The following is a 27276-nucleotide window of genomic DNA, read 5'->3' as shown; positions in this document are numbered from 1 at the left end:
TGGCAACTTAAAAAAAAGTTTTGGGCTGTAATTTTTGTTCAAGTTACTACTGGCAGATAGAGCACAAAGTTAATAGTGTCACTCTGTCAGCCTGTGGCTCTTTTCCTTTCTTCTTCCAGCGCCGCTTTCATCACTGAAGCATTTTCTGCTTTAGCTCAAACTGTCGCCAAAATTACAAATGGAACAATGATGCTAAAAACAACTTATGAAACGCAGGCTAGCCTCATTATATCCCACTGTAAGGAAGAAGACTGAGAATTAATTAGATCCAAGATATGTTAATTGCTATCCAGACACAGACATTCTTGTACTTAAACAATGTCATTATCAGGATGTAACATACATAGCGGTAGGAGATTGTCCCAATACTCTGGCTCAACTTCACCACTCTTTACAAAAACTATTCCTACACATGCTGTTCCAAAACTGCCAATACTAATTCACTTCACGACAAGATGTTATTTGTGAAAAACACTGCAGGTCTCCAGAAATCTTGGCAAACTTCTATGTGTTTAAAGTTGGCCTTTAACATTTTGCTATTTCAAAACAAAACAGTTTGTTGAACGTCTGCTGTTGTTGACCTATGTGTTTATTAATAAAATTACATATGACCAGGAATCATGCCTTCCAAATCTTTGAACCTTCACACTTCTGAAGACAATAAAACATATTTTAAGATCTTATAAAGAGTTCACATGTGGGCTGTGATAGGGGTTAAGTATGAGACCTCTACAGGTGAAGGACTGTACTGTTTCTAGGTGCTGGTATAGATATATAAATATTTATTTTTAGAGGACAAACACCAGTAATAATGGGTTTTATAAATAAATAAATCGTAAGACATGAATCACAAGCACATCACAAAATAAAAAGTTACATTTGGGACTAAATTGGCAACTCTGGGTTTTCAGACCTAGGTAGAGACCTAACACGTGAGGAGTTCATCTCAGGATGGATCCTGTTCTCAACTTAACACAGTAACACTGTGTTGATTTGTGATAGTTTTCAAGTAAGTCAAGGCCTGGCATTTAATTGTGAAGAGCAGTGGTGCTCAAAACGTCAACAGGGTTTGGACACAATAAATAAGTGAAAATTAGAGCCCTGCAGTGTGTGAACTGTGTTTTTATTTATTAGCAAATTTTTTGGCTCAGCCTTTGCACCTTTTCTGGCTTGCATGCGCCTGCATATTTCTAGTTTGTAACATCAAATTATTCATACACTTATTCATAACTGATTTTGAATAAATAATTCTAACCACATTCTCGCATCTGGAGTTAATCAATCCAGTATTTTCAAAACTGCAAGATAGTGTGTATCTCAGGACATAGAGAAACTATTTAGTTATTCATTTTGCAGCTGTAATTGTAAGAGTACAAAAAAAGTAAGTGAATTGACACACTCCATCTTCGGGAACCCACCTCTGAGTCTTGTGGGAAACCCAAATTTATGATCTATTCAGAGTCAGTGCAATTACTCAGTGTGACTTCTCTCTCTTTATCGTTACTTGAGCTCACAGAAACTTAGTTTTACAGGCCTTTTCCTATTCAACTTTATGATTAGAGATATAAAGAGAGTCTTATTCAGCATTTTTAAATACCACAGGACTACTGATAGAGCCAGAATATTAATGAACATAAATAAAGGTGAAAATCCCTGTATTCAAGTACAGAAATGACCAAGCACCTACTTCAACGTTCCAGTTCTATTTCCACAAAGCTGCCAGCATCCAATCACTGTTAAGTTCCAGTCTTTACATGTTCCAATATCAGCTATAACCAATAAACAAGACTTCAAACAACAAGAATTAGTTGCTCTGCTGTGTAGGTGTACTGCTCTTTGCTCTCTGCATCTCTTCAAAAGGTAGGATGAAAACAGAAGCGCTCAAATTAAGACAAAGTGCAAGCCAGTCTAGAGAGGAGAGCTGAGAACTCTGACACTCGAGTTTTAAAAAAAGGAACAGCTCGAGAGAAGCAGGCAGAGCGAACGAGCTGAGAGGTGCAGAGGGCTAGGAGTGAAATGCCACCAGGACAGAGCCCTTACTCATCCTTGCAACAGTGAGACAAGCAGTGGTTGGAAAAACTGGAGGATAAGAGAGCGAGCGAGCTGAGGAGGGCACCTCGTGGTCTCCCACACCCAACAGCTAGCAGTGGGAAGCGGGGTTGCGTGTGGTTGGTCCAGGGGGACTCTCAAGCAGAGGTCGGATCAATGTTTGCCCTTAGCGCAAATCAGAGCCTGACAACTCCCATTGGCGTTGGCATTTCTGAGCGAACAGTATCTTTCAACCTTCACACAAGTGAACAACATCAAAAGTATCTGAACTCGAAAGCTTTGTTGTAAACGAGAATCTGAAGAGAATAATTAAAGCACAGGTAAAGAATGCTAAGGGAATTCAGCTGCTGAGACACAATGATATAAAAGTACAGAAGCAAACACACATCAAAATAATTTAACAAATATCATGTCATATAATTATATTGTTTTTAGCTTGTGTCATTTACCACTTATCAATAGCATTCATTTCAACCATATACCTTTACACTAGTAGTACGTAATGCACTAATCTCTGTCAAGGAGATTGCGTTTTAATCTGTATCTTTTTCTTAGCAGGATACGCAAAAACTCCATAATGGATTACCACCAAACGATACAAAATTACTCATGGATCTTGATTTTTTTTAGATAAGACAAGTTCTGAGGACTGATATTTGAGTATGTGCAGTTTGGTGCAGGTACAAATCTGGATAAAGTGAATTTAAAAGTGCTGCCATCCTTGTTGCAGTGTTAGAAAGTGAGATGCTGGTGGTCAAACAATCAGTTTGTGTAATTTGTTGACGAACGGCTTCAAATTTAATTCAGGTTAAATAACAGTACATATTGTAGTAACCAGCCAGCATCAGTTTGATTTACCCCCCAAACAACAGAGCACGCATTGGAAGAGTACAAGAGAATACCTTATTTATTTTGGTGCCTGCAAGGACACTTTTGCACTTCGCATAAGAAACTGCTACGACACAGGTATTGATGGCCTCCTCTTGTCACAAAAGGAAATAAATCATTTACTCAACAAACATAAGAACCATTCCTGTAATTCTCTGATGTGGAAGTAAATGTGCTGAAATTACAGAATGTTTTCTGGGAATAGACGACTATCAGTAAAATGACAAACACAACAGGATTCAATCTGTCGGGCGCAGTCAATCACAAAGCAATACCCAAGCGCACATTTCCACAAACAAGACATTTTGGCACATTGTGTCTCTTGCTAGTAATGCACATCCATTAAGATCACATATCAGTGAATTACTTATTATAAAGGTTTGTGAATATGGGAAACAAAACAAATACAAATGTTTTTCATGACAATTTAAACAAGACGTGAAAAGTATATTTATTTATTTGGTGTAAAGTTGGTCAGTTTATTATTTATAGAAACACAGATATACCAGCATTACTGGTGAGAAATTGCATGAGTTAAAGGGAAATACCGATGATATTTAGCGCACGCTCGTTGACTGTCAAGGCTGTAAAATGTAAATCATCTGGGTCTTTTCCAGAGTCACAACTCGTATCAGAATATATACAGGTGTTAGCCTTTTGGGGTCACATGAATCAGCACTCACTATAACTGCTGAACTAAAAAAGAAAAAAAAATGCCAGGTATAAATTGAGCCATTGTTCGGTGGATCGACTGAACATAATTGCCTTTCTATATGGTACAAGACATAATAGGACGTCTGTAAAGGTTGACAGAATCCAGTACACCTTGTGGGAAGAAAACATGCCAGGTGGTATTTTAGGCCCAATTACCCATATGTTTGGGACAAGTGACCTTTCCACGCTGCTGCACCGTCTGAATGTCCAGGTAGCAACACCTACCAGCCATCAAAAACGGTTTATTGAAGTGTTTATTCTTAGCCTTTCCCCAAAGGTTAGCCTGAGCCCTCACACTCACTACCCATCAGCTTTCTAATGTGTCACACAGTTGCATCGGCCCACGATGAAATCAGAGCGAGCAGATGGCTGATGAGCCAGATTCGTAATTTCATCATTCTCTTTTTATCTGGGATAAAATATTAGTGGGCTCTCATCCGTTCGCGGCATAGTTATGTTCCCACTTTCCTTCACTTCTATTCCAACAAGACTTTAGAGCCGCATTTAAATCTGAGGTGGTTCATCAGGGTTTCAGAGGCAATTCCCCAGCAATGGGACACTCATCCTAAATCTGAACCATGCTACTTTTCATCAAAGAGCATATTGTCTCCTGTGGCCAGTAAATAACACCGATAGGAAACTGTCACAAGAGAGACAGTCACAATGCAGTGTGGCATTAGTTTCACTCTTAGCATGTTGACAAATACTCTATAACACGCACTGCTTGGTCCAGTCAGTGTTTGTAAAATCATGACCAAAGCCGAACTGCAATAATTAAAGTGGTTAGATATCACTCTCTCCACCAGCTGGGGCAACACAGCCACAAGAAAACACTTACACAACTCCAACTTACTCTTAACAAGAACAACCCGCTGTTTTACTCTTTCCATTACTACTATGCGTAGTATGCTACGTTTCAAAATTACTATCTATTACAAAGCAGGCAGAGATAAAACTTGTGAAAAAGATATTATTTTACTGAGATTGTATGAATCACATAGAGAAAATGTCTTGATCAAAACAATACTCCAAATAAAACAAGTTGTTTTTCCATGACCTTTACAGAAGCACATAGAAGTGTTTTGTTATTTGATGCCGCTGTCGGCAGGATGACAGGATGTGTGAGTTTTCCAAAACTGTTACAAATCACAGCTGAAAAATAAACAGCTTGGTATGTCATCACAGTCTAAGTTAACATTAGTACATTTTGGAGTTTAGGAAACCTGCATCAGCTTCATTCTAATGGTGACAATAATAAACATGAGGTTTAAGTTACCAAAAGCTCATATTAATGATTGCAAACAAAACAAAGTCAGTGGACTTCCTTGTTTACTCTGGTCATAGTCTGCATGGCCAATGGAGCAAATTATCTACACACAAATTCCAGTGTTTCTACAATGACCATTTTGTTGATTATTTCTTATTGCTAGTCATGCTTTTGGCCACAATCTTTTTATATTTTGTATCTGTGCAATCTCCCATACTTTATTTACGTTACCTCAATAACAGAGCTGTAGACCAGGTCTCACAAGCTTTATTTTTTATGAGCTTCTTGATCCAAATACTAAAGGTCATGGTTCAATAATATAATGTTAAGAGGATTCATTTATTTATATTATGTAATATATTAAATTTCATTTTTGCAGACTGCCAACCCCAACAGTAACATCTAACACAGAATTCAGGTCCCGCTTTATTTGTTGTGCTCATAAAACGCATATGGAGGAGGAGGAGAGAGGGCTCTTGATCAAAGTCAGCCACTATTACCAAGGTCTTGTTTTTACATGAATGAGGAGGGTCAAAGGGGCAACTGGCTCAGATGTTAGAGACCGGTACACCCACAGCACAGCCCCACACTCCCAGCGCCCCAGGCCTCATTTTAGAAGCACTGGCTAAAGGTTAATTCTCCGCTACCTGCAGAGGAGAAGGGGGGGGGGGGCAAAAAGAAAACAGAGCAGGGGGATCAAAGCTTTTAAGCATGCATTCCTTTGAATTTAAAATTCATATACAGCATGTTGGAAAATTATATCTAATCTAACCTGACTGGCTGTGGCAGAATAAGCACAAAAGAATTTGAACAGTGAGGCACACTCTCTCAAATTAATATTAATGCTCACCCTCGGAATTCTTCAGGACATGCAAACAAACTACTCTGCTCAAAACAAAGAATTAAAAGAGCAACTCCCTGTTTTAACTACTATTGCAATATATGGTTAACTCCAATCAAAGACCATTTATCAATTATACAGCTTTAGGACATGTGTATAAACCAAGTTGTCTCTGATCGGCTGTTTTCCTTTTAATATTTAAGGAATGGGTATTCATCACGAATACTCTTGTGTATTGATACGGAATTAAAGTAATTGTTTATTTCAGAAATTAGGATAATTTCCTTGAGGTCCCTTTTTAATAAAGTTGCTCCATTAGGAACGTCAAAAACATTAGATTGATCTGTTTAATGTCCCTTGCATGCACTGACGGCTCACTTTGAATAACCTGCAATGCATCATCACACAGAGCAGTGTATGTTGGCTCTTCTTTTCCCAGAGGAGTCATTCCTCACCTGCCCACTTGTCGCCCCTGTTCCGTTTTCCCAACCGGACGGTCTTCAGATTGGGCCAGCTGCTTGCACACCTGCTCCTGGTTTCCCTGTAAATTATTGCTGCAGGTTTGTGGCAGTAATCTGTAAGTATGGTTTCGGAAACTGCCTTTTTAAAGTCACATTCATGCTTCTGTGTCAAAGCTACACCGTGGCATTCCATAGTTGTGGGTAGGTATGTGTAAGACACACTGAAGAGTTTCTATGCAGATTTTGAGTGTCCTTCGGTTTTGGGTCTGCTTATTTACAAATTATCTGGCCTCTCTCTTTACTTCAGAACAATGGCAAGTGTTACTAAGGGCAATTATTAATTAATTAATTAGTTAAATGTATTTAATTTGTGACGTGATATTTTTGCTTGCTCCATTCGTCATCTGCTAACATGAATGAAGCAGGGTTTGTGAGCTATACTATAGCCAGCCAGTAGGGGGCATTTAAGATGTTTTAGCTTCAGTTTTGGTAGCTGGCATGTTGTCCATGTGTATTTAGTGATTGGGACATTCATTTAGTGAAATAGATTCATGTTTGTACAGATGCTATTTCTTCAAGGATGGTTTAGAGGTACAACATTTATTGAAACCGTTTTTGTGAATTGGAGTCACTTGATAACTAATCCTGAACAGAGAGCTTGCAGAGACTGAAATGTTAAAGTCTGGCGACACATTCTCTTATTTCTTCTAACAGAGTACCTCCTTCAAGACTGCCAAAGTAGGTGTGGCAAATGATGAAAAAGCTAACTTGATGACCGCCTTGTCTCCGCTTTAAGCTGCTTGAAATCGATGGCATCCCTGCATAAAAGCTCAGTCCTCGATCGAGGAGGTTAAATGAGGAAAGATCCAGATGGTTGAGGAAAAGACTGAGCCACCACCTATGCTTTTTGACTCACTAGCAGCTCTCACCGTCAGCAACATTTGAACGATAACAGCAGGTTTTCAGTTTCACATTACTCTATTTCCACCTGTCTTCAGCAACATCTGCACGAGCGGCAGAGAGCTCAAGGCAGACGTAGTGAGAATAAGGACGTTTTCAGGCAAGTTTTCTCTAATTTATGAGGCGATACATAATTTTGTCAGTGCTAAATAAAACAGCAAAGTGTTATTTACCATTTTATAGCCCTGGCATAAATGATGACTGCATAAAAGTTTGGCAGTTGCTTGTGAAAAAGACAACAATTAATATTTTATTACATTCCTACTCATATTCCCAATCTTTTGTGTTCTTGCACTGTTTCAGTTTTAGGGTGCACTTGATAGCTCTGCCATATTGTGGCAAACTGGCAGCCACATATTGGTCTAAAAACAAACACATCTTTATTTAAAGCTTTGAATTAAAGTCAGACTAATTAGAGCTCTGAATAAATGTGCCATTTAATTTCCCATTGCCTGACATATTTTAATGCATACAAAATATTCCTTATGATAATTTGTGTCAGATATGGTTTTTCCAGCATAAACTTTAAATAACCACTAGACACAAATTGTCCTCCTTTACTGAATAGTCAACTTTTCTGTGTAAAGTGCATGCACTAATAGCAACTAATATTTGCATATTGGATGATAGCAGAGTTCCAAATCAGTTGTGATGTTAGAAAAATCATGCTTGTTTAAGATTTATGGCGACATTTATCTTTTTATCCTTAAGTAAAGGGAATGAGGATCTGAATTTGTGATGGGTCAATGGTTTGCGTTCTGCATACACTGGGTGATTTATTAACATTAATAGCACAAGGTCTAGTTGTCTCTGTTGTATTACAGTCACAAGCAACATAAGCAACTGCACTGCTTTTATGGATCATGAGCCGTTCTTTGAAAGCCACCAAGGATAAATGACAGGAGAATTAAAGAGGAGCAAGTGATACAACACAATGTCAGAGTGTCGGTCAAAGTGGTCATGAATGAAAGAATTCACATTTTCATACAAGCAGTCAGAGTAAAGTGCTTCAAATACAAATGGGTCAAGAATGAGGAATAATCATTTCTATCTTAACTGCATTTTAACATATGTTCATGTAAAAACTCTAAAACACTGAAATCCACTAATTATGAGTCTATAAATACGGTATATAAATAAGGTAAGGTGCTAGCCAGAGTGAAAGCAAAAGAGAAGTTATTTTATAGCAGTAGCACGACAGGTCAGACTGATGACATGAACAACGTCTCTGCCCCCCCTAAAGGTTGGGTTGGTCATTTGTTTTGATGAAATCCTCCTCACATCCACATGGCCATCAATAAATAAAGTTGTCTGAACAAAAAGAAAGCAGGATTGTATTTAAGGACTTGCTGGTGTACCAGTCTGCCAATTACCAACCTGCCTGCCTGTATGCATTCTGCCGTGCTCTCACTGCCTTTGACCAGCGCATACACCACTGAAGCAGAGACAATAGCAAGTAGTTAGCAGGCGAGTCACAGCATTCGTGCGTTTTGGGGTCGTAGCTCTGACGAGAGAGCCGATGGGAGTCAGTGGGATGCATCAGTTGTATAATTTCAAAGTGTAGCTTTCGCTTGCTATCTTTTCCAGGATAACCAATCCTAAAGCTATGAGATCACCAATAATAGCATAAGGTAAATCAGAATTGAGCATTGTGTGGATATATACACCTTGGTCTTTCCACAGTGACTTGGATATTTCCCTATTTTCCCATTTCACACACGCCCATAGACTGAAAGCTTTGCACTTCTGTTAATCACCCGAGTCATTCTGTGATCAGCAGCCTATACCCTGATTAGGTCACCAGTCCATCACATGGCTGACACAGAGACAGACAACCCTTCACACTCACATTATCACCTTAGGGCAAGTCGCCGGGTATCTTATCCTCTAGGTCTCTGGATTGTGAGAAGGGGAAGATACAAACTCCACAGTTCTGGCAAGGTTCAGGGAAGATCAGAACCTTCTTGCTAAGGGACAACAATGCTTATCCCTGCAGCACGGTGCCATCCAATGCATGAGGGCAAGAGACATAAATCAAGAGGAATTGCTGATGATGTAGGATGGAAAGACAATAGCAAAGAGATGCAGGCAAATCAATAGCACAAACAACCACAATTACGTCTTATGAGATCCCATGGCCTCCATAGAGAACACGTTCGACAGTCAACAAATCACATTTACTTACACACACACACACACACACACACACACACACACACACACACACACACACACACACAGGGTCTAAAACTCTTAGATGTAAATAAATCTAAATTATGCAGCGGCGATTGACATGTTGTACGGACATAACGACAACTACAAAAGTCCACAGCTGCAGAGCAGCAATTTATCTTGCCTCAATAATTATGTTAATTTAAGACATAACAAAAGAAGACCTGTGCACTGCAGTACTTTATATTCTTTATTCTGCACTACATTAACACCAACACACACATATCTGTCAATCCCTCTTTCAAACTCGCATGGGATCTCACAAAGGAGCTGCCAGTTATCAAAACAGCATAATGATATAGGCACTATTCCCCGAAGGAGCTAATGGGCTGCTGTAATGAAATGACACAGTGGGAAGAAGAATGGACATGCAAAAATGTGCCCATATTCATCATGGTGAAAAGAAAAGGGAAAAAAAGATAGATGGAAGTAATATGAAACCAGACGTGGAAGTCAAAGCAGCGCTTCTAATATACAAAATGAAACCAGACCTTCCAAATATTCCTTATATAATATATCATATTATATTGAAGTCAGAAACAGCAAATGACAATGTGGAAAAAGATTTGATAGCGATATTAGCTTAAGGCATTGCATTGAGCAAAATGTCTCATCTTGAAAGGTATATTACTCACATCATCAAAACACCTTATTCCTGTATGTTGTTTTCTATTTTTTGTGGAAGATGGTTTGAATAATAAAATATATAAATAGGATCTCGATCCACTAGAATGAGTGCATATCTTCACCAAGGCCCCTAATGAAACAACACAATTCAATAGATCCAGATGATAATTTGGATCCGGACCAAATTGGACACATTTATGGATATCAGTCCCTTGATGTATTGCATTAAGATTCAAATCTGCACCACAAAATTGTGGTTTCCTCCCCAACACATACCACAACCTTCCACCAATTTTCTTGGTCATCCACCCAGTGACAAACCATCAAACAAACGGACAGGGGTGAAAACATAACCTCATTGGTGAAATTGAAAATGCAAGGCCATGGCTATACCACATTGGATGCAGCTTTTCAGATTTGTTTAGAGAACTTACAGACTAATATCACTTGACCTGGCCTAGCAAGACCGCTCCTTGAAAAATAAACATCTGCCATTTCAATATTGTTTTGTCAGTATTAAAGATAACCTTTTCTTTTGTACTTTCCTCTGTATGACAGATCAGTGCTGCGGTGGTAAACTCTTCTTGTGTGCTAGGTCTTGTTTTGAGTCCCAAAAAAATAATCAGACATCACAAGGAGGTGGCCCAGGAAATGACTAAAAAAATGTTTAAGTTGGTGAGAAGAAGGAACAACAGCATTTGTTCTCCAGCAGAACATAATGCTGTTACCCAAGTGCATACATGTAATGTAGTACACCACATCCACCATAGGAACATATACTGACCAGTAATTTAAAGTCTATATAGCGTGTTTGAAGATCTTGGTAAATGATATATGTGGCTATTGATTCCATTAAAGCAATCAGATTACATTATGGATTACCTGAATGCATCATCGAGGGGAAATGCGAAGACATAAGAGCGAGAAGAAACCATTGGAGATGGTTATAACATTATCGGTTTATGCTCCGTCCTGGGAGTGTTGTGCACTTGCTTTGAAAATCCGACCTGCAGTTCCTGTAGGTTATCACACACCTTGTAGGTCAGCGCAGAGGGAGCCAGATGCCAGCCGCATATTCCCTCAGCGTGAGAGCTAAAACAAACACTGTATTCAACGGACGACAAGGACAAAAATCTACACACGTGCACACATTCGCACTGACACTGTACTTAAAGCTCAAGAAGACGGCAAATACTCTAATCCTTTGTGAAGCCTGCTGTGGCCTGTTTTTTTTTTTTTACCATTTATCATGATATCTATTGTATGATGTGCTCACAATTAGCCTCACTATTGTGGCAGTAAATGCAAAATGTGGAACTTTGTTTAGACCTTTAATTTTCCTTGCCAGTTTCAGTTTGACTGTTGACATTCATTGGTTGAGACCAGGGAGACCTGAATTATCGACTGACTATGGATCAGGACTTCTCAAGCCTGCAGCCATTAGCAGAGCCAGAGGTGCAGGCTCCTGCCCTGCCGCTCTGTAATTGGTCCCCTCAGAAGCTCCGGTGCACACAAACCTCACAGCCGCATTGGAACATTATACTGGGGAGAATCCCTGAGTGCAAACCACTTGGCATTGATTAGGTCACTCTATCACTTCAGTTTCTTCTTCACAATTTTTTTCATCTCATTTCTTTTCACCTACAGATTACAATCAGCTGGGGTGGTCTGTGAGCAAACCCTACAAGTCGAGATAAAGCGGAGGAGACAGAGGAGAAAACGGCTGGAACAAATGGGAGATGACTCAGGAGTGCCTACTGGGTAATTGGGTTTTATCCTCTCATTTTATCAGGCCTTGTTTTGGATTACAGCTCTACAACACACACACACACACACACACACACACATACACACAGGGAAAAGAAAACGGATACCTAGACTTTAGCACATCTTCAGATAACTGATTAGAGGTGGGAGAGTGAGAGCGCAGCTGCAGCCTCATTATGATACTCCACTGAAGAAAAGCTTGACCGTTCTCTGTAGAAAATTAGTTTTTGTTTTTTTTCCTCGTCAAATCTAACATCAAGGTATTAGACACAGTCTGTAAGCACAACGCACACAAAAATGTCAACGCGAGACGCTGCTGAACAATAGTGTGTCTTTTCTATTTCCACATTCTAATTCAAGGCATTCTCGTTTCAACCTGACATTTCAATTTCAGAAGCTTCTACAATTCAGTGCTTTGAATATGGGGTTTTGTCAGTACATGTGCATGTTCGGGTTGGAGACAAGCTGACAATTCAAGGCAAAACTCATCCAGCAGGAACTGTAGATCTCCAAGCGTCTTAATACGCAGGGTCTCACACCTTTTCATACAGTGACTTTAGACAAGGAAGTGGTGCTGTTACAATCGTCATTTATGGTAAACATCACATCACTCAGCATTAAATGTTCACTGACTTTACAGGCACTTTATTCAAGGACCTACTTTACATTTTAAAAATGTGGATGTGACAAGTAAAACATGTTTGCTCTGTTTTGTTCTATGCTAGCCGCCCCAGAGAAAACATATTTGGCTGTAAAACTCCAATTTTAGTTGCTTCAGAAACATTTTAATGCCTCTATTCCATCTTACAAACTGATATTTAAATTTCATATATCAATGCCTACAGATCTTAATCATGTAGTGAATGATTGTAAGAGATATATGGCTTCTTTAGCTAACACAGTCTGTAAATAGCTATTAATATCTAAATTCTATCCCCGACTGATCAGAGCTTTTGTGATAAAGAATTGTCGGACCACATTCATCATTTTCTATTCATTGACACCTTAATTGTAACAATTTATGCCATGATAATGGCTATTAAAACGTTTTATCTAATTGAGAATTTAAAGAAGCCTCTCGCAGTTTGGATTTGAGCGAACCTTCACTCAATAAAATTCCTCATTGTTAGAATAACCATAAATGTATAACCAAGGGTAGTGTACAATGTGGTAAGACACATGACCCACCATAAATTGGAAATTCCTGCAGTGATATATATATCACTGCAGGAATTTCCAATTTTTTATTTACCACATGATTTAGGGCATTTCTTATTATTTATTATATTGTTGTAGGTCATTTTTAACTACACAACTACAGTATAGCCAATGTTTCATCTGATATAGACCAACAATGCCTGCTGTACTGCATATTTGCAATTTAATTTTAGAGATAGCTCTGCTGAAAAAGTGCAGTGTGAACAAATAAATTTGTTCATTCATTCATTAAGCCAACAAACGTTTGTGTGGCATATATGGAATGTGCAGAGCTTTCAGCGGACTTTTTAACGCTTACTGTGCAATCGTCGAGTTGCTGCCACTAGTGTTTTCCAAAGTATGCTGTCTAATAAGGAAGTCCCTTGTCGGTGCAATCTATGCAATTCTAAAATGTGTTTAGTCATCATTTACTTGCTAATATTTGGGAAATGCTGAAGATGATTCTCTACTTTCTACTCAACACAACCTCTCAGCAGAAAGCGCTAACTCATATTCATGTGGAGCACGAGGAAGAGGGATTGATACAGACGGATAAGCAATAGTGTGTCCACGCCAACAGTCCCACCTGTCAAAGACTGACTGGCCATCGGGAGCATCAGCAGAAATCCCGCCACATCGGTGGAGAGTCGCAGAGTCCATACAGCTTTTACTATCAACAGCAGGTGAGCAGAACTAAGAACAGCGGCAGTTCCTGATTTCCACAACAGTCAGGGGAGTCTCAGCAGGGAGAAGTCGGTATAACACAGTTTGTATCCCATTCTGTGTGAAACATGGGCACATTTCGGAATCATAATGCTCACATTGTTTTGAAGAGAGCACTAGTACAAAGTATACAGGCAAAACAATTTTCAAATTGTTAACCCATTAACACCTAAGGCGTACTCAAACATACTCTTAAACCTGAGTGTTGTTTGAAAACACTCACCTAAATCCTGAGGGTTTTCTGAGGAGCTGAAAGAGATAACAATATGTTTTATTTCTCAGCCTCTGAAGGATATAGAAATGTGGCTTTTATTGTAAAGCATTTCCTATTCCCCAAACCTCAGAGGATCGAATAAGGCAGACAACCCCGCCCCTTCTTCTTCCTCATCTCACATGTCTCTTACCGTCTGAGGTAGGTCTCTATCTTCATCATTACTTTCATTGTTGTTTTCATCAATGACCCACTGCTGTAATCTGTCTCAACATCGCTCCCCTCGCTCAGATCACCAGCCATTGTCTGAAACACCACTTGAAAAAAACTATTTTTGCAGACTAGGAGCTCTTACAAAAAAGAAAAAACATTCACCACAAAGCATTTTGCCTTTCCTGCGAGCATTTCAGCGAATCACAGTGTCTTGACAACAATGGGGGGAACACACTTGTCGCATTAGTCATAATGAGTTAATCAAAACAATTTTGCTCGAATTAAAAGCTGCTGTGATAAAGTAGGAAGCTGGACTTGATTGAGTAGTCGGCTGTTTGGTCGGCAGCCAACGCTGATGGATATCTCGGCACATACTGTTGTCATTCAAATGAGATTCTTTTGAAAGACCAAATCTGTCTCTTCACATCCTGAACCAGCTGCAGTTATTCCTCTCGGCTAAACGTAGAGGCTGCTTTAAATAATATTGCCTACGAATACCATTCAGGTCCCATGCCAGGAGCAAGTCAGCCACTTCAACAGTGTGGATCTTTAAGGTGTTTTTAACAGTTATTGTACAACAATGGACATCTAGAGCTTGGAGGCAGTGAAAGCTATTCAGACAGATGTAACCAAAAATGGTTGATAAAAATAAAAGGTTTACACCAGCATTAATTACTTAACTCCTAAATAATACATGTTCTGCATGTAGGAGCACTGGCCTTCTATTTCCCTGTATTGTCTTTAGCTCTGTGGCCGAGTTGGTGTAAAGCAGCCAAGATGAAATGAAGTAGAAATGGGCAAAGCTTTTTATTGATTCTGCTGCCTGTGAGGTGAAACAAAAGAAGCCTTTAAATGAATGTAGCCACGTTGATGCACAGAATAGATGTTATCTATCTTAATGACAAAAGGGAGTCCTTGGCTCAAGGGGAACCTCATCAAAGCCACACATGCATAACCTTGCACCATAACTCAGAAAGCATCAGTAAACAAACAACTGTACCTATGGATATACATTTAAATTCAACTGTTCCAAGTCATTAAGCATTGTCAATACACAGGAGAAAAGGACTTTAATACAGTCCTGGAAGAATCTAAATATGTTTTTAATGTCCCTGTTTTTTTTTGTGTAAAACTGCATTCTTAATTCCCATTTAAATGTAAATCAGTTAAACCAACAGAATTTTACATTCATCATTCAAAAGACAGTATATTAAACAAACGTGGCCAACCAGCAGGCAAAGATCACAGGACGGTCAGATTGCTTTAAATACGCCGAGAGGAATCCTAGCATGATGATATGTGATGGAGAATAGATGCTGAAAGAAAAAAATGTGCCGTCTTGTAAACAGTCAACGGCACAGAAAGATCGCTCTCTATGAAAACAATAAAAGCCAAACGTACATGGTGCAAGCCTGACTTCACAGACAAAGAAAAACAGATCCACTGGTGTTACAGAGCCGATGGTCTGAGTGTTCAGGGTTGAGGAAGGGCTGCACTGAGGTGGAGCTGGAGCGTTAGAAAGAGCAGACAAACTCGGCAGGTCTGACTTTAGTGTGAAGTGACATTTTGCCACCGAGCAGCGTCAGGAGGGGGAATACAAGCTGTACCAGAGATATTCGAGAACGGGCAGGACAGCTAACTTGTGTCTGCCGTTAGGGTTGAAGAGGTGAAGGATGAAGGATGAAGGCCGGCAAAGGGCACAAATTGGCAAGTGTTTTCTTAGTTGCTGTTGTGATTCACACTTCTGCCATCGTAGGAGCTATCACCTGCTTGAAACATTGATGTCAGCCCTTGTCTGTTTGCTGCTCTCCTCTCTATGCTCACACAATACAACCGGATTCCCAATAAAGCTGCTCTCATTTACATGTTTTTCTGTTTCTGGTGTCAGACAGTTCCTCATTAAGACCACGTGTTAAAAAACAGTCACTTCCTAGCCATTGACAAGCTGTTTAAGCTCAGCTTTGCTAAAATTCCTGATCTTAGAACACAAGTAATGTAGTCTAACCCATGAACTATGTAAACAAATATAAAACAATAATCTACTATGGCTGGGCTCAATACTTGGTAAATGATTGTTTACTGAGAGATGTGCATCCATACAGCCTAGTATGTCCAGCTAATCCACATGTTTTATTAAATAATGAATCAATACTCAAATGTATTGTATTCTATCTTACATTAATCTGAGTTGTGACTAAATCCTGACTGACACATATGATAATATTAGTCCTATTTTAATATTTAGTTGTGTAAGTAGTGTCATAATGCTCTTATAATGTCTTAGAGACATGAAAACATGTTCGACACACAAGCTGGAGTTTCTAAACACTGTTGCCCCTCGGCGTTTATCAAATGTGATGAATAGTTGTATTTCACCCTTACTTCGGTCAAGTCACAGAACACCGCCCTGGCAAACAAGTCACAGACCGACAAAGAGATTTATTGTCCAGCTCGGTTCACCTCTTGTTGTTATTTGCTGACATCAAACTTAGAAAGAAAAGTTGTTCTTGATTTTTCTCTCTCCTCCTCGCCTTGAGCTGCTTCTATTCAAATTAAAAGCTCTGTCATCTCACAGCGACTTCCTAACATTGCAACGAAAGGTCTCCCACAAACACTTTCAAAAACTCATCGGATGTAGAGGAATATCACAAATGACCTATTTCGGATTCAAAACGGCAATTATTGCGAAAAAAGGGGTTGCATTTGCATCGTTTCAGACGATGTTTTGACCATTTCAGATTGTATTTAAGAAGTCACCTGTAACATTCAAGGTGTTCGCCTTTACATTCAAAATGAATGGTTGTGTTGTCAGCCTCGACTCCAGTGAAGTGTGACCACACTTTTCAACATTCTCTCTCTGCCATTGTCGCCAGGGCTTTTGTGTCTGTGTTTGTGTGTGTGTTTGTGCTTGTGTATTTTTGCAATCATTGTGTCACAGAGATCTGCCCGCCCGCTCAGAGCGCAATCTCTTGTCTGGATCTGTATTACAGCATCATAGACAAATGTCTTAATCAGAAATGTGGTTAGATAAAATGTGCAAGCTGATGTGTATGTCCCAATAAAAAAATAGGAAATCTATTTTTCTAATTTCTCCCGTACTAACAACTGAACCATTACATCGGAGCTTATCAATACAACACAGTCTTTCATAATTTAACCCTGGATATAACAGAATTTCCATAGACATCCCTACAAACGTTTGTGTTTCTAAGCGCCAGCCAACAACTGCAAATCCAGTGCCCGTATCATATATTCTATGCATAAGAAAATAATGTTTATAAAATATTTCTTCTCATGAAGGATGCTTTTGATGGACCATTTTGGGAGGTAAGCAGTCAGTATTAAACTTGTATTCAAGGTATTTCTTAATGTATTTTAGGTTAATTTTCCTTTTCTGCCAATGCTGCAATTTCTTTTGAATTCTTGTTATTTTAGGATTCATGAAATGCAGATTAAAGAAATTGGATCAGTCTTTAATATAGTCTGTATGCCCCGAGTTCACTGTGGTACAAAGTGTGAATGTAAATCATCATTTTTTTCTCCATCCGAGTTCAATTTGGATGGGATTCAGCACAGCACTTCTGAAAGACACTGCCTCTGAATCTTCCCCCTTTTGTCTGCAGGACTGAGGATTTCTTATGAAAAGCTCAGAACGCGTCTTCAAAGGGCAATGGAATTCCACTCTCTGTTTTATTTTATGAATGACAGAGCTTTGTTGGTTTTACAACATACGGTTACACATCACTACAGAGAGGTATTATGTGGGTTTCATATGCCAACAGGGACTCTTAAAGCCCATCCAGCATCTCTGACACCCACAAAAGCACCAAATGGCTGTTGAGGAAAGACAGGGCTGCATGAAATATAGCCGGGCATAGTCCTTTTCTATAGCTCGGGGTGTCATCTGAATTTTTTTTTCTCGATGGAGAGGGAGAGCTGGGGCCTCGCTTGGATTCAGAAAATAGCTTCTAGATATAAGAAATGGGGATAAGCCACCAAAACAGCTCCCCGACCATTAACCAACCTTTCAACAACACTGTGTTCTTGAGAAAGAAACAGGACGAAGACTAAGCAAAAACCAGAGCCAGCTCATGGAATGGGACTGTATTTACGGTCACACATTAATGGCCTCGCACCATTAGACAAGGACAATGTCAACATGGTTGATGACTCATGTATGTACAGCCAAGACAGCATATGTACTATGAAGTACATGCTATGAGGGGTGTATTGGTTCTGAAGCACACTAACAAGGAAATGAATCCTTGTTCACCTCAATGGATTTCTTACGTTGTCTTTTTTTATGTGTATCCAATAAATTTCACATCAGTATTGTCATGTACCGTGGTGTGTGAGTGGTGAAGGGTTTGTGTGTGTATGAGCTGGGTCTGTGTGTGTGAGAATAGAAACTGACAGATCCTTAAAGAGAAAATAACCCAGAAAAATGGGAAGGGAGGTGTTAATGTTGACGTCTAAACTTCTGTTGGATGAACATGTTCACCTCAAACACTGTAGCACACACACTAAAACACACATAAACACTGAGCCCCTGCCTTAATCCAATGCCATTAAATATTTATTTGCTTTTGATTACTCTTGAAATTAATTCATCATGGGGAGCAGCGACAGGTGCTCGCCGTTACTGACAAACTGCTGTGGCAGTTACTGATAATACGAGATACTTAGGTATTCTGCACTGTACCCATGCAATCCGTCTTTCTCTTTCTCTCCCCTCTGCTTTTTTTTTTTTCTTTCTCCCAACGCTCCCCTCTCCCTCGTTCTGCCTCTCCAAGCTCAGCTCTACGTTCTCTTTCAGTCAGGTGCTGGTGAGAAATGACAGCACAACCAAAACATTTGTCAGGGCAACAATCCACTGAAACTAAATTACACCGGAAAAGGAATTGCGGGGGGAGGAGTGACCATCAAGAAAGGATGAAGGTTCGGGGTGTTTATAAAAAGAGAGTGCTTGAGAGGAAACAAAAGTGTTGCACATAGTTACGAGACAGGGAAATACAATAGCCCGAAAGAGGGCGGGAGATTGCTTGGCATCGAAGTGAATGGAGTAACGTTTGACTCTTGCCTTTGTGGTTATGCCCTTGAGTTAGCCAGTGAGGCATCGAATGGCGTATTGTAGATGGGCAGTTATTTTCAAGGCTTTCCTTTCGGTGTTGTGAGAAAACAAATGGCAGCAATGCTAGCTCTTATCGAACAAAAAGCTTCAAGGCTGTGGAGAAGAAGGCGGAGCGGCACGTCTGCAGGAGGCTACATTTGTCACGCCGTCATTCTCCCCACGCTTCACCTTACAAAAGAGATGATGCTGTACTACAGTGCATGCATGAATGTAAACATTCTGTGCAAATGTAAATACATAATCTATAAAGAATGATAAAAGCACAATCACAACGTAGTACATAACTTCGCATAAATGCCCGACCAAATCCAACCACGTTTGGGGCCAATCAGGGCCTCTATTAGCTAGAAACCTTATAAGATGATGATCAGTCTTAAGTTTACTCTACTGCATTTTGTGCACTTGCCTGCTTGTGTTGCACTGTGGGCCTCCTTTACAGCAGTGTAAGCATTTTTGCTCCATACTGTGAAAGTGTAATAAGTGCAATAAATTATTTTGGCACACCGGTTCAAGAGACTGAGTTTGGCTGTCCCGATTGGCAAAACACAAGGAATTGCTGAGCTCCAGGAGCTCTCACCACTAATATTAGGAAAGAGTGGTGTAAAAGCATTCAGTTCGCAGCTTCTCATTTTGAATTACGTTTCACATGAAATTACTAAAATGACAAATATTGCAGACAGGAGGTAATATCAGTTGTCAATATCCTTCCATCATCTATGCTGTTTATCCTGTAATGGACATGGGGGCAGCTGGAGCCAATCCCAGCTGGGCGAGGGGGGGGGGGGGTAAGTCCTATTTAGGTCTGCAGCATATCGCAGGCCCAAGATATAGAGACAAATAATGATTCAGAGTTTTAAAAGTGACATAACCACAAATCTGCATTTCTTTTCACTGTGGGAGAAAGCCGGAGTAAACCCATGTAGACACGGGGAGAACAGTCAAACACAGAAAGGCCTCAGCCAAGCTGGAATTTGAACTAGGAACATTCTTGCTGTGGTGCTCGTGGTAATCACTGTACTACCATGCAACCAACTGTAGAAAAAGGTTGTTGATTCAGACTAAGGCAGATGTTGTTAGGTTTGTGTGCCACTTCCATCTGCAGGCTGCAATTGTTTTTAATTGTAAAGACAAATATGAAGGATCACGTACGCGTGCAAGTCTTGATCGAGACACCCCTGATAAATTCTGACTCTAAACAATATAATGGAAGAAATAACCACATACAGAAATGTATAGAAAAAATTCAACAATACAACAAAGACTAAAATCGACAGCTGAGTAGATGAATCTACTGCTCAAAAACATTAAGGGAACACTTAAGTCACACATTAGATCTTGATGAACGAATTATTCAAGTTGAAAATCCTTACTGATGTACATACTTTAATTTGTTGAGAACAAAATGATAAGATAAGATACGATACATTTATTTGTCCCAAACACACGCACAGACATACTCATGCAAGGAGGGAAATTTAACCTCTGCTTTTAACCCATCTGGTGCAGGACACACAGAGCAGTGGGAAGCCATGGGGAGATCAGATGTTGGGGAGTAAGGTGCCTTGCTCAGGGGAACTAGATAGGGTAGGGAGAATCCTCTTGGATTTTTGGACAGATCAATCCAGGTTCGTCTTTTTTGTTGTCTCTCCGTGGAGTCGAACCAGAGACGAACCAGAGACCTTTTCTGCCCATAGTCCAAGTTTCTGCCACTAGTCCACCGCCTCTCCCATAGTCCACCGCCTCTCCCATATGATGTAACAAGGGTCAATGGAAAACAAAATCATTTGGATGCTCCATTGGATTTATATCAGGGGAACTTGAAGGCCAGTCAATGGCATCAATGCCTTAGTCATCCACAAACTGCCTGAAGACTCTTGCCACATGAGGCCCGGCATTGTCCTGCACCAGCGTAGGGTCTCTGAGGATTTCATCCCGATACCTAACAGCAGTCAAGGTACGTTGGCTATGACATGGAGGTCTGTGCGACCCTCCAAGGATATGCCTCCCCAGACCATCACTGACCCACCGCCAAACCGGGGATGTTGGATGATGTTACAGGCAGCATTACGTTCCCCGCAGCTTGTCCAGATGCTTTCACGCCTGTCACATGTGCTCAGTGTGAACCGGCTCTCATCTGTGAAGAGAACAGAGCGCCAATGGCGGACCTGCCAATTCTGGTGTCAAATGCCAATCGAGCTGCAGAGTTCTAGGCTTTGAGCAGAGGTCCCACAAGAGGTCGCAGAGCCTTCATGCCACCATCCTAGAGTCTGTTTCTGACAGTTTGGTCAGGAACACACACCTGTAGCCCGCTGGAGGTCATTTTGTTGGTGCTCATCCTGTTCCTCCTCGCACAAAGGAGCAGATAGCAGTCCTGTTACAGGGTTGATGCCCTTCTACAGACCTGTCCAGATCTCCTTGTGTAACTGCCGATCTCCTGGTACCTCTTCCATGCTCTTGAGATTGTGCTAGGAGACACAGCAAACCTTCTTGCAACCCCACGTTTGGATGTGCCTTCCTGGAGGAGCTGGACTACCTGGGTAGCCTGATCGGGCTGCAGGTACGGCCTCATGCTACCAGTGGTGACAATGACACCAGCAGAACACAAAACTAAAGAAGATTAAGTCAGGTTTTACTTCTCCATTGCATCTGTTGTCAATTGAATTTGCACCAAAACAGGTGAAACTGATTCATTATCACTTGTGCTTCCTAAAAGGACAGATTGATATCCCTGAAATTTAACTGACTTCCTATTATACTGTGACGATTAAGTGGTCCCTTAATTTTTTGGAGCAGTTATGTTCAGTATAACGGCAATAAAATTGAGCAGAAAGTTACATCAACAGATTTATAATGAAAGCACTGTTGTTTTTTTATGGGAGTAAACAAAAGGATTCTCTTCCAATCAATTCCGCCTCTCTGGAGAATATCATGTACAAAGGCTTATTTACTGACCAGATTCCAAAGCCTCGATATCCCAGAGAAAAAAAAAAACAATGGCTATTTGATTACTCAGAAGCTCTGTCCAACCCAGACACTCACCATCCCTATCTTTGTAATGAGTGTTTGCATATTTTTTTTCTTGAACATCATTCCCCATCATTTTCCCCTGATTTGATCGTAAAGCTTTGTCCTTTCAGTGTAGATGGCGTTTCCTATACCCCTGTTTGGCTGCTGGTGAGCTTAGTTCCCCTTTGAATGTGGAGAAAAAATGATGAGAGGAGGGGGTTGGTGAGTTGGATACAGAAAAGGGCTCCCATTGAATAATGCAAGATAGAAACTGGGCAATGACCACCGTGCAATCTCCTACTGAACAGAAACAACTGTGGAAACCAGCCCGACCGTCCTAGCGAATTCAGCTCATGTGGAATGTCAGTTAAATCAAAGCTGGAGCTTGAGAAAGAGTCTGGCAGTCATTTTTTGGGGGATAAATAAAACATGGCAGAGATGACTCCATTGCCCTTTACCCCCTCCCCCTCTCCTCTCTCTCTGTTTCTCTCTTGAGTTTTTTCACTTACACCGAGCTCAAGCCAGCAGCAGGAGCCACAGTGAGCTGCAGCTCCAAGCCTCAGCCACTGTGAGCTTGTCGAATTTTACGACGCTTAAAGGAAAATTTGTGCAACTGAAATGTACTGGAATTATGTATTGAGTTAGCATTTTGCAGTGTTGCTCTGTCTTGCATTACACTCAGTTTGCAGGAAGGCTCAAGTGTCAGTTATCTTTCCTCAACTTCTGTATGATAGCCTAATGTCAATCAGACGTCAGTACGACAGCCGGCTGCATCCTTGCATTTCGACACAGAGAGTGGCCGTTTGCTTCAGGCTAACCACTTACACGTCTTAACACTGTTGACATGTCAGTGTCACGGAAGGGGTTACATTTATTGATTTCACCCTGATAACCCTTTTATAGCCCATTAGGACCTAACTCATGTTTTAAATCAAGCAATCTATCCCATTAGTTGTTGAAGCATCCAGTCCTAAAAAGGATAAGAATCTGGTGTTATTCTTTTTTTTTATTATTGTTCAAAAACTAACATGTTAATATGTCTCAAACATAATGACCAACTTACCTACTCTGTGTGTAGCTCAGGACAGAGCCAACTTATAAGTTCACTGAGGTTGTAAATCTTAAAAAAGATAGGTCGCAAATATGGTTTCATTTCTAAAAAGGGAAGAGTAATTTACCTTAAAGCTGGGGAGTGTAGTTTTTAGGAAACATTACTCAAGCAATTGCAGAAACTGCATTTGTAAGGAACTATTTTCAACCATGGATTAATGCACATTTGGTGCCCTGGCATGTATAAGCAGCAGGAAGATGGTGTGACTTAAAATTAGAGCTGAATCAATACGTCGATTAATCAGAGAAATTATCAAATATTCTGTTAATTGAGAAATTGTTCAAGTAATTGCTCCTGAGAAAAATCTAAAATCTAGTCTAAATTGTCAATATTCACAGCAATTTCTAGGTTATTTTCTAGACCAAATAGTGAATGTAGCAAAGTCACGAAAAACTGTGTTCATGCTGAAACACTGCAACTCTACCACGCTTCATGTTTTTGTGACATTGTTTGCAGGCTCTTCATTTCCCATTGAACTAAAATCCACATTGACTGGATATGTTTATGATACCAGCATCAGAGCTGCCTCCAATAGAGCTGAAAAGACTGACTCCGCCATGAGTAAGTGCACAAATCTGAATGTTCCCATCAAATACCAATTTTGTTTGCCGGGGAAATCACTTTCCGCTCCAAAACAGCAGTTGTTTTGTGCCGTCTCTGGCAAGTACTGTTTTTAGAGATCAATTTCTGGTATAGTGTAGCGTTAGCCAGAGTTATTGGTTCTATTTCATGCTGGCAAGTCCAACAAGTCAAACTGTGACTGACCCGTTTGACTTGTTGGAAGTTCAACTTATACAGTTAATCTTCTAAACTGCAGCTGCACTGTAACTAGGGTTGCAAAGGGGCGGAAAGTTTCCGGTAAATTTCCGGAAACTTTCCATGGGAAGTTTGGCTCGGGAATTTTGGGAATTTTGAAAAAAAACTACGCAAATTAACCGCTGAGCAATAAAAACATCATTCAAAACTCTATTTTAAAGATGTATGGAATGCAGCACACGCTGCACGTTGAATTTCAACCCTCCACTGTGCATTCTTCCATCACATGCACAGATAATTCCCAGCATCCTGCATACTACAGCAGGGCTATTGAGGCCTGCTGTAGTGTGCAGGACTAGTCAGGTAAGTTTTGATGATATTACTGGAGAAAATATATTAGCATGCTGATTGAGGATTGTTCTTCTGTTCATCTAGCCTATTTCCATTCATTTATCCATCAATTGTAAAATATGTTTACAGTGGTTCCAATTGTTTGGCTAACTATTTATATCTCTGGCATTGCATTAGTGTTTTTTTACAAACTTTTTTCTCATCTTATTCTACAGAACAATGCCACGTGCACTATCTCATGTGTGGAGACATTTCACCTCATCCAATGTAGAAGGAAAGGCTGTGTACATTTGCAAATACTGTGCAAAGACCTATGTTAAGAATGACACAACGATGCAGAAGCATATAGTCAAGTGCCCAAAGTTTCCTCAGGGCTCAAATCAGCCTATGACAAAACAAAATGTTTATATTTATGTCTGTATATGACAAGGTAAATACAGTTAGTATAAATTACCCACAACATTTCCAGTTTATTCCCGTATATTCCCGTTTATTCCCGTTAATTCCCGTATATTCCCGTTAATTCCCGTTAATTCCCGTTAATTCCCATGGAAAGTTTCCAACTTTGAATATTCCCGGAATTTTGCAACCCTAACTGTAACAGCTTTTAAGATTAGGTAATTATGTTTACCTGGATTCATTTATTTGTGGTCTTTTCTTGTTATGACTGTCAAACTGGATAGATAAACTAGCTCTAAGTTATTTGTTCTCTATATCTGTTTTGAAAGGCCTGAGCCGGACAACAATTATTGCAACCATCAACTCCATACAGGGTTGGCAGCTTACAGCTGTTAAAAAACGCTTTATGTAATAATCTCTGATGCGGAACATTTTTTGTGGTTGGCTTAAGTTGAAATAAATTGTCACTTGGCATTTTCTAAAAAACCTGAATAGCTCTATACTTGGACATAAATTTGCTGTCAGAAGCAGCTCGTGGCTTCTTCACCCAGGCAACACAAGTCATGCAGCTCCACTCACATGCGACACACTCTGCTCGCATGTGAACATCTCCAGGCTGTGATGCACTGGCTCACTCCGTCACTGTCGACACTGCCGCCTCGCCGGCCGCGCTGCAAACACCTCTGTTGCATTCACTGCAGCTGCTCAACACTTCGACAGCCCCGTCACCTCCCTGAAAGCACCTGTAGGCGCTGATTCTGGGTTTTTTCTCCTTTAGGGTGAGTTTGTCATCATCAGTTCAGAATCCCTCCACTCCATCAGTGCATTAAGCTTTAAATCGAGCGCTTGCAGGTGAGTGGCGCTCCTTGCCGAGACGTGAAGAATAGATGTGGATTCCTGAATTATAGCTTATCTTGTAATTGACAAATACATTATAATCTGTAGGACAGGCCATACGCATGTGACCAGAATACTGCATTTTTATTACAGCCACGCTCCACAATTTAGCCTCGCCTGCAGATGTTACATTATTTAGTCAGATTTTGAGTGTTGACATCCATATTACTTCAACATAAATATTTATTTAACAGTCAGGCGGAGAGCCATCACAAATGCAGACACCACTTTCAAACCTGGCAGATCTTTTACAACATAGATTTATGCAGCTTATGAAACTGGCACATTTTATTTTCATGCACTCACGACACCATTGTTTTTTACTTCTTCCTTTCTGCCAAGCTTGGGTCGCTGCTTCAGAATATCACGCAACACTTCACATGGAAATGCAGCCACAGTGGAAACGATGCATGTGCAAATACAATGCACAGCCTGTGTATAAAGGTGACGTTCAACCCCTCCTTTCAGATCAACTTTAAAAGACTGACGAAAAAACCCTCCTGGTCCCGCCATGCAAAGTTGCACTGAAGATCTGTCTGCACGATCTAATATTTATGGAATGCTAATTTCCAAGTTGAAGCTAATTTCAAAACTCGGGCTGCAAAAAAAAGAGCCATCTAAAAACCTTGAGGCTAGATAAACTAATTGAATTGCAAATACGTCTTTGTTGTACTGTCATGGGAGCTGAATTGATGTCAACAGGTCAGGACGGATTCACCAGAGGAATGAAAACAATAAGAAATCGCTGACCAAATACAAACATTTTTAGACAGAGAGGTGTTGGTGTCTCTGTATTCTCTCAGGCTCACATCTCAGACTGTCAAATCACAGGCTGTGCATCACCACTGGGGACTGGGGAGGACTGGGATTCAACAGCAGGGCTCATGTTTTGATGATGCTGGCGGTTATGCTCCACAGAACAACCCAATTTGCACATTCACCGGACAATTGAAGGCTTTTGTCGCCAACAAATGTAAAAAAAAATCATAAAAAATGGAATCCACAACTGTCCAAACAACCAATTAAAGTGGGCGCAGAGCTCTTCAGCAATTATCTCCATTCATCACCCAGTATCTTTACTCGAAACAAAAGCTCGGGCCACAGGAGAGAGGGAGAGATGGAGGAGAGGGGGAGCAGCTCTTCCAATTTAACGGTGCCTCCTCAAAACGGGACCATTTCTCATGGAACCCATTCATGCAGCCTAATGAAGGAGGCTCTGCAGAAGGAAGCTGAGGGATTGAGCAGGTGACAAGTAGTCCCGAATGTTGTACATCCATTGCAGCCGTGATACAGACGTACGACCACTTGGCACAGGACAACAGAGCATCCCGCAGGTGATGCGCAGTGATTTGAAATGTTTAATTTGCTCCTTTTAAAAGGTTTTCATATAGTTAAACGACAAAATGTCCCCTGTCAAATTATTTCTCTCAGCTCATAGTGAGCATCAGTCTTGAAGTAATGTCTATCTCGAACAA

At 40.4% G+C, this 27276-nt stretch overlaps 1 protein-coding gene across 1 annotated transcript in view; it reads right to left on the bottom strand.

Annotated features, from left to right (window-relative positions):
• The window catches only part of LOC133006326 (netrin receptor UNC5D-like), a 179409-nt gene that overhangs the window by 151708 nt on the left and 425 nt on the right, over positions 1-27276 (bottom strand). The window lies entirely within an intron of this gene.

Source organism: Limanda limanda, chromosome 1 (assembly GCF_963576545.1).
Source record: "Limanda limanda chromosome 1, fLimLim1.1, whole genome shotgun sequence".
Lineage (NCBI taxonomy): Eukaryota > Metazoa > Chordata > Actinopteri > Pleuronectiformes > Pleuronectidae > Limanda > Limanda limanda.
This window is presented reverse-complemented; position numbering and strand designations above follow the sequence as displayed.